Source organism: Homalodisca vitripennis, chromosome 6 (assembly GCF_021130785.1).
Source record: "Homalodisca vitripennis isolate AUS2020 chromosome 6, UT_GWSS_2.1, whole genome shotgun sequence".
Taxonomy (NCBI): Eukaryota; Metazoa; Arthropoda; class Insecta; order Hemiptera; family Cicadellidae; genus Homalodisca; species Homalodisca vitripennis.
The window spans coordinates 60,002,403-60,016,038 of record NC_060212.1 but is presented as its reverse complement, the minus strand read 5'-3'; the positions used below and the strand labels follow the sequence as shown (position 1 = coordinate 60,016,038).

General features: G+C 36.0%; 1 protein-coding gene across 6 annotated transcripts in view; it reads right to left on the bottom strand.

Annotated features, from left to right (window-relative positions):
- The window catches only part of LOC124364352 (GTPase-activating protein skywalker), a 372,369-nt gene that overhangs the window by 194,006 nt on the left and 164,727 nt on the right, over positions 1–13,636 (bottom strand). The window lies entirely within an intron of this gene.

Below are 13,636 nucleotides of genomic sequence, written 5' to 3'. Positions count from 1 at the left end.
TTAATAACTAGTTAATTTATACATGACAAAACTCGCAAATTTACCCCCGAATTTTCTGGGGTTATTGCAATGGTTAAATGTACTACAACTTCCTGGTGCATTTTAGCCACTTTTGGAAATTTTAACGACGTAAAATTTATTTATGTAGTTTTTTAATATATAATTTTGTTTTTTTCTAAACAACCCTGCACCCAATAAATTTATCAGTAAAAAATGTTGTTCCGTTTTCTACGTTTGGACAGAAGCCAAAAACAAATTTCATTGGTTGCTGCTTATTATTAAACAATTATACGAGTAGACTACACTGTGAAGGTAACAAGATTTTCTTTCGAACAGACGTCGTTGTTCAGCGAGACAAGACAATCTGCATACTTTTCACAATCTGCAATATGAACTGTCTCTCAAGTGGATAACTTATCCAACACATAAATACAATGTGGGTTCAAATAAATAAAGTCGTACCAGAGCGTTGTGACACGCACAAGCGTTGTGATCCTCAATATTTATTATAAATTATTGTTATTTATTTGTTATCGTTGTTAAAAATTTGTTATGTATTCTATAGATTCTATTTTGTTACTCTAATACTGTTAATATTTATTACAATAATGTAGATTTTATTTACCTTTACTAGTATAGTTATATTTATTGTAAATCATATAGCTTTATTATTGTTATTGTTGCATAGTGTTGGCTGTATTGTTCCCTGCATGTTTGGCTTGGTGCTTGAGCTAGGGCTTAAGCACCAATTAGTTTAAAGTCCAATTGCATGTTTGGCTTGGCCCTCTGTGTTTATAAGTACTAGTCATCTTGAGAAACTATGTAAAACTGTAACCCGTTGTAAATTGGTCTTTTGACCGTTGGAAGTTAAATAAATAAATAAATAAATAAATAAAAAGACAAGCCATGAATCACAACCACCATGTTGCGTGTCAACTCCATACACACTTTCTCTACTTTATTGCACTATATAAGTTATTCACAAATTATTAAAAACCGCACTGATGAAGGCAGGTCACAATGGACCTGCACGCTAGAACCAACCACTGACAACTTATCAGTGGCCAATAGTAAAAGGCGATCGTCACGACAGAAAAACAAGATGGCGGCAAGACAGGGAACAGGGTGACCGTTTTCATTGGTTCATTCTAAATGAACTTCTTAAACTCATACTGTGATTCCGCATTGGTTTATATGAACTCCGTTATCTGTTAATTCTTTATCTTTATGTTTCCATTTTAGTTCGTTTTCAGGATCTGTAACCACAGCTGCCTAATTTCAACTGACAATTTTTCGAGCAGTTGCTCCACTAATGTAATATAAGAAGACTGGTGTAAAGAAATTAGATACCCGATTTATTATGTTAGTTTCACCACAATTGATATAATAATAAACAAAGAATACTGATCTGGTTACAATGGTCCATGTTTGGGTAAACTGAGATGGTAACAACGACTAAGCTTTATTATATTACTTTACTAGTCGTACGTCATGATGGAATGATAAAATTGGTTATTACATGGTAAAGACACAATCAATAAAGAGAGTCCTTGAATTGTACGTGTATTACGATAAGTAGGTTTTTGAGACGGTGGTTAGGTACCACAAAATCACTTCAGGAAAATTGAGCAGAAATTTAAACCAAAAACTACCAACGAAGCGGCGATCGTCAGACAGAGATAGAGCCTGCAGTGTGAGCAAATTGATGGCATTGAATACAGAGAGGGTGTTTCATAAGTCGATAAATCGACGGTAATGTTCAGACGGGTGATAGGTCAATCAATGAATGGCCCTAATAACAAAACACAACCCTGATAAAAGTCGCCGAGATATCGACACTTACTTTGAAAATAAAAAAACAGTTCTTCTAGATAAATCTAATCTACTACTAAATTGATATTAGTAGCCTACAAATGGTGCAATTCAAGATTAACTTATTATTTCAAGCTTCCAGCACGTAAATAGAAAATCAAATTTGAATTCGGTGTTTGAATTAACAATATTACAACACTTCGTGCCTTAAAATAATGTCTATATTTAGTAAATATTTGTATTATTTCAACATTGTTAATAGCGTATTTGAATAACGTATTCGGGCGCTTACAGAATGGTAAACTTAATGTTGTTCTTACTATTAATGTAAAAATAGTAAATATGATGTAACTTAGAAATAAGTTAAAAAATAAACGTAAATTTATATTAAAACGTTGTGAGTTATAAAAATTGTTGTAATACACTATCTTGAATTTGAAAATTGGTAATATTATAGCAAATATACTACAATAGTAATTAATTATATTCAGTTCCAAGAAAATATTCGTTATAATTACTCTATTTTGAACTTCATCTGATTTGGTAATCTTTGTAACGTTAGTGTGTAAAAATAGATTCAAAATTGGATAATTCAAACATTATTAATCCAAACATTTGAATAGTTCGAACATTTCTCCGGGTCTCATGACATACTTGTATTCAATAATAATAAAAGTTTGCATAATTAAAAATATTGGATAAATCTTTTTTATTGGTTCTTAGAGATGGGCTGATGGAAGTAGTAGTGACAGACAATGAATCGTGCAGCGGGTTTGAATATCTGTGGCCACTTGACGAAAACATTGTTTACACTGTAAACAGACGAGCTAACACGCCCATCCAACTTGTCATCCAAGTTGAAACGTTTTCCTGAGCAGAAGAGATGGGCGAGTGGAAGTAGTGGTGACAGACAATGAATCGTGCAGCGGGTTTGAATATCTGTGGCCACGTGACGAAAACATTGTTTACACTCTAAACAGACGAGCCAACACTCCCATCCAACTTGTCATCCAAGTTGAAACGTTTTCCTGAGCAGAAGAGATGGGCGAGTGGAAGTAGTGGTGACAGACAATGAATCGTGCAGCGGGTTTGAATATCTGTGGCCACGTGACGAAAACATTGTTTACACTCTAAACAGACGAGCTAACACGCCCATCCAACTTGTCATCCAAGTTGAAACGTTTTCCTGAGCAGAAGAGATGGGCGAGTGGAAGTAATGGTGACAGACAATGAATCGTGCAGCGGGAAATATCTGTGGCCACGTGACGAAAACATTGTTTACACTCTAAACAGACGAGCCAACACTCCCATCCAACTTGTCATCCAAGTTGAAACGTTTTCCTGAGCAGAAGAGATGGGCGAGTGGAAGTAGTAGGTGACAGACAATGAATCGTGCAGCGGGTTTGAATATCTGTGGCCACGTGACGAAAACATTGTTTACACTCTAAACAGACGAGCAGACACGCCCATCCAACTTGTCATCCAAGTTGAAACGTTTTCCTGAGCAGAAGAGATGGGCGAGTGGAAGTAGTGGTGACAGACAATGAATCGTGCAGCGGGTTTGAATATCTGTGGCCACGTGACGAAAACATTGTTTACACTCTAAACAGACGAGCAGACACGCCCATCCAACTTGTCATCCAAGTTGAAACGTTTTCCTGAGCAGAAGAGATGGGCGAGTGGAAGTAGTGGTGACAGACAATGAATCGTGCAGCGGGTTTGAATATCTGTGGCCACTTGACGAAAACATTGTTTACGCTCTAAACAGACGAGCTAACACTCCCATCCAACTTGTCATCCAAGTTGAAACGTTTTCCTGAGCAGAAGAGATGGGCGAGTGGAAGTAGTGGTGACAGACAATGAATCGTGCAGCGGGTTTGGATATCTGTGGCCACGTGACGAAAACATTGTTTACACTCTAAACAGACGAGCAGACACGCCCATCCAACTTGTCATCCAAGTTGAAACGTTTTCCTGAGCAGAAGAGATGGGCGAGTGGAAGTAGTAGTGACAGACAATGAATCGTGCAGCGAGTTTAAATATCTGTAGCCGCGTGACGAAAACATTGTTTACACTCTAAACAGACGAGCAGACACGCCCATCCAACTTGTCATCGAAGTTGAAACGTTTTCCTGAGCAGAAGAGGTGGGCGAGTGGAAGTAGTGGTGACAGACAATGAATCGTGCAGCGGGTTTGGATATCTGTGGCCACGTGACGAAAACATTGTTTACACTCTAAACAGACGAGCAGACACGCCCATCCAGCTGGTCGCCCACTACGCCTCTGACAGCACATGTGTTGTCACAAGAATGTCCGGTCAGTGGATCAAATATGTCACTAGCCAAAGAGGAAAACTCATTTAGATTGTTTGACTCTTTAGTAGTATTGTACAAATACAGGACCACAGAGAACGTCAGAAAACAATGTTAGGCTACGGACTGCAACAAACAAAAGACCATTTGTGTGTGGCTGTCCATTCCCAAATCATTAAGTTTTTAAGATTTGTATGCATATTTGTGTTTTAGCGCGATTTGAAATCTAAAGATTTCAATTCTCACAACACAACACTTTTTGTAACACATAACGATGTGTCATGTCCGATATTCTGCCGTCCTTTCAAATCATCCATCGTCAATAACAAACTTCAAGCAAAGAGAGTTGGTTTATTTTAGAAATAAATGGTCACTCATAACTTCAGGATAAAATACACAATAAAATTCTCTGCAACCCGTGGTCAACCCTCTCTTCTATAAATGTTCTACACTGTTCAGTTTAAGAACAGATAATGACATACGTACCAGATCAGATTTAAACTTCAACACTAAGGTCACGTCTAAAACATCAAAGGTTGATTAAGTCACCAATCAGATCAAGGTCCCCGACGCCAAATATCAAGCACAATTATAAACTGTTACTTCACCAGTTGCCATACTAAGGTCATCACAACCATTCCACCGATGAATACCTTCATAGGTTAGTTACCTGATCCATCAATATGGTCAAAATATCATCATAAACTGATCATCAGAGATATCACTACTAAGGTCATCACAACCATTCCACCGATGAATACCTTCATAGGTTAGTTACCTGATCCATCAATATGGTCAAAATAATCATCATAAACTGATCATCAAAGATATCACTACTAAGGTCATCACAACCATTCCACCGATGAATACCTTCATAGGTTAGTTACCTGATCCATCAATATGGTCAAAATATCATCATAAACTGATCATCAAAGATATCACTACTAAGGTCATCACAACCATTCCCCCGATGAATACCTTCATAGGTTAGTTACCTGATCCATCAATACGGTCAAAATATCATCATAAACTGATCATCAAAGATATCACTACTAAGGTCATCACAACCATTCCACCGATGAATACCTTCATAGGTTAGTTACCTGATCCATCAATATGGTCAAAATATCATCATAAACTGATCATCAAAGATATCACTACTAAGGTCATCGCCGCTACTCTATTGTCACAAGATTGATAAATCATGATAAAATCAGCGTGGTGATTAATAATCAGTCATCAGTAACGTCCGGATTCCGAATTGACAACGCCACGTCAGCAGATATATATATATATATATATATATATATATATATATATATATATATATAATTTCAATAAACATTGAATCACAAAAAGTACTTGCACCGCCGAGAGTCGAACCCGGATCTCTTACTTGCCGGGTGAATGTGCTACCATTACACCAAAGAGCCCTTACTTTTTACGATTCAATTATATTGTATTTGGCCGTAACTGTCACATATACGTTTAAATAATCAAACTAACATATGATCGGAAGACCAAATACCTGTCAAATGACTTTAGTTTACATTGTATTAAATTTGTATAAGTGGCAATAGCCTAATTTAATTTCAATAAAAATTGGATCACAAAAAGTACTTGCTCCGCCGGGACTCGAACCCGGATCTTCAATTGCCGGGTGAATGTGCTACCATATCTATTTTGATTGTTTGCACATTTATCACAATAAAATTATGTTATAAGCATACTGACGTATTATCAAATTCTACCTCACTCTTTGAAAAAAGAATAATTTATTATACGTTTAAAAGTACAGTTTACTCATTAATTTATATATGTCTATTTTAAATTTTACCCCAAACACTTTACGTATCTGATTGCACTGTTCAATTTTGTTTTGCGAGAAAGACAACTATCTCAATTGGACCAATTTTTATAAAAAAATGTTTTAAGAAATTTTCTATTGCAAACATATACACCTTTTATCTTACAATTTTAATTAATTTCCCAGTTACATTCAACAGTCTATGATGATTGTTTATGAAGCGGAATAAACAATCGGACGTTGTTTAACAGCTTATGCAGTATCTCTGAGAGAACTTTACAGCACTTCTTAACTGTGTTTAATTTTATGATCTGTAATGATTACAAAACGCCTGAAATAGCTCGCTATCTCATCAGCCGCTATAAATATTTCCTAAACAAATGCGTTATTCTTCTCGCTAGTGCAATCATATGTAATTGTGGTTTGTCATTGTGTATATTGTATGTGTTGTTTTGTTTTATAACAAAACTCTTTAACGGCCAGTAATCTACGAAACGTTTTAAAAATTTGTATATGCTTCGTAAAATCAAATGATGTCAATGCCACTTTTAAACAGAAAACCTATAATTACAAGACTGAAGTGTGTAATCAATTTCCTCACTGTGTGACATTAATATGTGCTTAATAAACTCAGGTTCTAAAGCAGTTATAACTTAATGTGAATGAGAAATATACTATTTTCTACAACACACAGGCCTGGCTTACACCTATCAACCATTCTCTAAAACGTCATTAAGCCACCAATTTACACCTTTTAACACGTTTCCAAGAAGAAGACAGGTGAATTAGGTCGAAAAGAAAAGGCACACATAATTTACATTATTTTGATGAATTACATTAAATTTATAGTGCCATAATGTAATCTTAATTTCAATTAATGCAGGATTCTAACGTGAAATATTCAACTTACTTCGGTACGTATGATTTATTTATTTTAGCGAACACCGGATCAATTAATTTACGAACAGTTAATGTACATTAAATATGGGCGCCCAGTAGGGTATTTTCCTTCCCTTTAATGCCTAAATCCTACCGACTTTTGAGTTTTTAACGGACATTTACGTTGCAATACACATAAAACCCGAGTAAGAAACAAAAAAGGGATGAAAATGGAAGAGAGGGAAGCGTTACGTGAAAACCGCTTCCAGATGGTCTATATTTACAAACTCAAAATTCTTTATTGTTATTGACAATATAAATTGCATAAAAATCGTCAGTACATAAAATAACTGTAACTAATTAGGGATTTTATTTAAAATACCTTAAATCTTAAAATTTTTATCAATTAAAAACCATAGATGCTGTAGTATACTTTTAGAATTACAACTTTTTTAACTTATTCCTAAAAGATTTTAAATTAGTAGCCTCTTTGAACCTTGCGGGCAAGTTGTTAAAACGCTTGATGCAGGAATAAAACGTATGGTTTTCAAAAAAGGATGTCCTATGTTTTGGAAGGGCCAAAACTTATTTTCTCGGAAGTTACGTTGTTTTTTTTTTATTGGAAACAAGTCTTTATTTTTAAAGGTAAATGTCAAGCATTCCAGAATGTATATACTAGGAAAAGTAGGTAAATTATTTTCTCTAAAAAACACCTTTACACGATTGAGATCGACGGCGTCCAAAAATGACACGTATGGCCCTCTTTTGAAGAACGAATATGGACTTAGTCTTGGAGGATTCATAACCCCAAATGATTAATCCATAATTCAAGTACGTGTAGAAGCAACCGTAATATGCTGTGATCAAGACTTCTGTACTTGCGAACGAGGCTAACCTGCACAAGACAAACAGACTAAGCTTTTTTTGAAACTTTATGGATATGGTTGTGGAAAGATAAGTTAGAGTCGATCTCAAGACTAAGGAATTCCGTAGAAGAACTAGAGCCAAGGCGGAAATCTCCTATAGATTTATCAGACTGGTTTTAATTATTTATATAAAAACTTTTGAGCTGACACACAGTTTTGGTAAATACACATGGACCACGATCAGGATGCAGGTTAAAACCAATTATAATCAGCGCAGATCTCCCCTCTTGTAGGCCTCTGGAAAGGAGTGTTGGTATTTAAAACATTCACTAAATCCTTCATCGGTGCGGTAATTAGACAGATGGCGGCGAGGATAACGTTATATACGTAGAATTTTAAAAGCCCAGAGCCAAATTCCACGTAACGTTCGCCACTTAGGCGCGGCGTGGTGCAGTGTCCTCGTTAGGTCGTAATGAATAATTGCGTCGTCCTCATAATTGCCTTCACTCCCTTCACTCGCCAACTGGCGACTCGTTTTTCACTCCAATGTGTCCCCTCCATTTACGTGGACTCTGAATATGTGGATTCCGGTTGTTTATTCGGTGGTTGCTTATTCGGTGGTTGTTTGTTCGGTTGTTCTTTCGGTTATTTAATAATTTACCGAAATTGTTTCAAACTATTGTAAATTTGCTGTATACAATATGAGGTTGAGTGGCAGAGAGGGCTTGATAGCCCTAACTCCGCCTCTATAATGAAGGCATTTTTTTCATTTCATTTCATTTCATTTTTTTTTTTTTTTTTTTTTTTTCATTTCAATACCGAGGTAGATGGATTCTTAACGATTTTGGTCCACACGTTGTTAAGGACACTCTACATTTGCGAAATAAAATGGTTTTACATGACGTAAGGTAATCACTATTATCATCCGACGACATTTTTACCACTTAAAACATTACAAGGTAGAACCACCACGTGTCGCTGAGGTTGCATATACATTGTAAAAACTATAGCTGCGCGTGGTTTATGTCACATGTTAAGAGGTCACACGAGTTTAGTCGGTTTGTTCAGAACTGTATGTATTCTGCGATTTTCCTGTCGGCAACATGGTTGTTGCCCAAAAGACCAATGTAGATATGTTCTCTAACGCTCAGCCAAATCGCATGCAGTGACATGCACCTTCATTGAACTCAGTGTTGCCTATATAAAAATGAAACTTCATGTGGACGGATAGACAGAAATGAAATTTTTCGTTCCCTTGAATGATGGATACGCTTCGCTAACGCTCAGCAAACAATTCTATACTAAACGTTTTCAAAATACCATACCTTTCCACTATAAGATTCTTGTTTATTACGTGAATTCTCCAAAATCACATTCAATTTAACATAATTACTTAATTACTGCCCAAGTTTGATGCAAACATTGGATTAAAATGCGCCAGACAACCATTACACTTTAATAAATGTAAGGCTTTCTTGAGTTTTAGACGAACCCAGTGCATTTCAAACATTAATTGACACTGTCAATAATGTATGATTCAAATTAATAAACTCGCCATCATCAGATATAAACTTCCTAATTTATTCTCGTTGGCTAACACTGATCTTGGAGCTTTATCAGATAATTTCTGTACGCCCTGTACGAGTGAGTATATGACATGTAATGCCTGATTTGTTACCAGACCCGGAATACTTTTCCCCGTTACACAACACACTGTAGGTAGTGAGTGAGTGGTACGTGATTGATCACTATAAACCAGTATCAATAATGATTTAATCCGTCACGATAACTTTTATCTTGTTTGTAAGCCTTATCTATAGAATACTCGATAAATACATTCTTCCGTCCCCGATATTACCGATGTATAAAAATTTAATATTAATATTGCTTAATGTGGAATTTCATCATTGACCCATATTGTGACGTGATTTTGTGAAGTTGCCTGACGATGAAATCCTTGATTCTGAAAGGCCTCGCAAAATTAAATTAATAATTGGAATATGTGTTGTAATTCACTAGTGGTTTAAAATTAACCATATTTTTCACAAATCAGAAGTTGTGTACATAATTATTTATATTACCTGTACGGCCTAGATACAAATGAGTTTATTTGTATCATACTATACAAAAGGCCGATTTTATTGACATAAGACCGTCTTACAATTATTCCCAATACAATAATATTTCTTAAGTCAATACAAACTACTAAATTTAAAAAAAAATGCAATAAACGTCTCTTTAAAAATCTTATATGAATAACTCACTCATTAGCACTCCATCTGTCCTGCAAGACCTACCTCAACTAACACATCACGAACATCTTTTCTAGAATTGAGTTGTCAGTAAGGCTGAAAACCGGATTCGACTTAATGTGATTAGGAAGGGGGTTCCATACTCGGAAAGTAGTAACGACAAATGATTTAGTTTTGGTTGAGGTAGTTACGAAATTTACAGGTTAATTAAGAAAAACGCAAGGAATTTACAATGTTATCATGTACTGATTCTGATACCTGTTGAATAAAGTAATTTAAAAGAAACATTATTAAATTGGTTTAATTATTTAAAAAAAAAAACATTACGTAATTAATAACCCATTATTTCCACATATAATTGTTTCTGAGGAATATCCAAACAACCATACAGTGGTAATTTAAGTCAAACCATGCAGGGCTAAATAAAGATGGTTTAATTCCGGTGTACAGAGACCCACAGTTAAAATGGACGGGAGTAGAGCCTTATCAGTTCCGTGTTATCAATGCCACAACCGACCAAATGCCGCTCTGCTCCATAAACAACTTTCGAACCATTCGGAGTCATAGGAACGTATCGTTTTCGGACGATTTTTCTATTCGGCCCTGGAGGATTCGACTCCACCTACAACACAGCGAAGTCGGTACTGTCGCCTATCACAATACTGTCTTTCAAGTTAGACCATTTAATCTGTATCTTAATACTACATTATGTCACAGAGCTTGTTCGAAAATCTACAATTTGGCTATCAGTTTGCCAATAAAACTATAAACTATCGTATTCGTATTTTTTTATCACTAACTGCGGTAAAATAATCAACAGTGCTCATAAAAATAATATATCATATTCTATTATTGAACTAGCTGTTGCCCTAGGCTAAGCGCGCAATTTTGTAGATTTTGCACCTGTATGAGCCCTTCTGGTTCGAGTGAAATTATATTTCCGACGCCAAGTCGAGCTTGAACTCTTGCAAAAATAAGATAAATTTATTAATATTATAAGTTACTACGCTCTAGTATTTTTGTTCCGTGGTTGACTTTGCCTTGGTTTTCAAACAAAAATATATAAATATAAACGTAGGTCGAGAAATGTCTCGTATAGCAGCTAGCCGCCTTTTAGTTTTTGCTATAAAACATTTTTGTCACTAGAACTAGTAAAGCTACAGAGACCAAACTTTGCACATACAAGTATGTAGTGATAAACAAGAAACAATTTTAAATAATGATGGTGTGATTTGCTTTAATATTAACAAAATGGAGCCTGTTTAGATCAATCATTATTACAGTTTCAACGGTACTTTTTTCCAACGACACCCGTTGACGCATAAGCGAGCACGACCGCTTTAAAGTATGCTTGAACAATCCAGGAGCTCCAATCATGACAAACCCGCAGATGCCTTTCAACTGACAAAATGTTTGTTGCTCCCTGGACGCCACTAGAAGAGAGTCGCCTGGTAGAAGAAAGCAAAGTTGGAAAGCCGACATGTACGTGACGGCCCCTTATCTATAAACCACCAGCGTGTTCAATTGTTCTGTAACAACACAATAAGAGCGATTGTACAGGCACACAGAACTCGCACACGCACCGTCCAATTGTTAAAGCCGGGCCGGGCCAGCGATAACGGAGGGTTATCTCCGCGTAGATAAGCAACAGTGGCCTAGTTCTGTAGCCACGCGCGGTGCTGCGTAGCGGCGTAGTGGCTCTTACCGCGTACATGCGACAGATTAACTCTAAGGACCTAGTTCTTTATATTGGCAGTAGATTACCGCCACATGAACGGGAACGAAGAGTACAGATATAACTAAGAACGGAATTGATTCCAAATCACTGATACATGTTAAAATTCACCCAAATAACTGGAAAAGCCACATCTTTATATACAGAGCTGTAACGCTAGGAATCTAGTTCCTTATATTAGCAGTAGATTACCGCCACATGAACGGGAACGAAGAGTATTGATATAATTATGAGAGGAATTGATTCCAAATCAGTGATACCTGTTTAATTCACCCAAATAACTGGGAAAGCCAGATCTTCAACATACAGAGCTCTAACGCTAGGAACCTAGTTCCTTATATTGGTAGAAGATTACCGCCACATGAACTGGAACGAAGAGCATATATATATATATATATATATATATATATATATATATATATATATATATATAACTCTAAAAGGAATCCATTCCTTTACCTAATACGTAATACGGCAAAGATTCAAATACGTGGGAAAGCCACACAATCACGTGAATCTTCAGAGCTTTATCAGCACTAGTGCTCGTTTTACTTCATCTATATTATGGCAGCCAAATAAATACAGGAATACCGAAATTGATTTTGACAAACTAATTGAAAGGCCAATCTTCTTACAGGAAACATTCATCCACTGTCCTCGCTCCCATTCAGTAGTTCAGAGTTAATCCCACATCCATCGCTAATATCCGAATATCCTTCTCATTGGCTCCTGAACTTTTTCCATCGTTCCTTCTCTAGAGCACCGCACACCCCTCTTACTACTCCTCTCCTCGCCCTCTTTCCTACACCAGGAGACTGTGTATTGAGCACTAGTATCTTATGTGTAACCACAATTCAATAAAATTGTAATATTTTCAAATAATGACAACAATAAAAACGCGTGGATTTCGTATTCTTTGGTGCATAATAATTTACTGACAAGTCTTTTGGCTCTTTGGATTTTAAAATGTTAAAATACCAAAAGTAGGTTGATCTTTGTTATCTGTCCCCAAAACAGTCTTCGTAACTGTTGAACAAGATTAGAAAGTATTTCTAGTTTCCGGACGACCTGGCTCTAATGCCCCTGGCCAACAGTCCAGGCAGCGGCAGCACCTTCGGCGGCCTCGCACTGTTGCCTATGAACGAAAACCATACCTCAAGATCACGTTAACGGTCCAAATTGAGGTGGACTTGGTCACGAATGCCAATATTAACGTCGTAGAAAATATTTAAATTTTGGGAGATCTAACCGAAAATAGCGTAGATGAAAAAAGCGCATTTTGTAACTTTACTAATACGGTACTGAGCTCTTAAGCTGTACAACGACCACATAAGAAATTAATCAAGATTTTCTTGCAAGAATTTCCCTAAGGCATCGTTCTCTTACCCGGGCTGTTATTAGTGCATTTACGATGTATGCAATTTCATATAATTTCAATTTTATAACGTGATATTATATATCAAATGTTTTTATACTGACAAGTCACACAGGTTTGCAGAAGCTTGTGTTTATGGCTTCACCTTGAGTTTATAATTACTTACTATTAAGTAGATAATTTATATCGAGAATATGACGTAGGTCATAAACCTTTTTCTACACAAATTAAATGAGGTTTCTAGTAGATAAAATGGCGCTAATATATGGATGGCCATAACAGTTTTTACGTCTAACAATCAAGACCCTGGTGTACTGGTGACCATCTTGTTTTTAGTTCCACAAGAGAAAAAGAAAATTAGGTACGAAGATTGACGTCTGCTATGCAATGTATATTTTTAATTGCAATAAACGATTTGATTTGATTTGATTTGAGACCAATGTTAGATTTCGAACACTTTTATCCTCATAAATGTTAGCCGAAGAATTGTGGGAAATCTCTCATTTTTTGACATGTCCATTGGTTATTCAGAAGAAAATACTTTTCAAAAAGTATACAATTATAAATAAATGCATTCCAAAGTTTTTTAGTTTATATC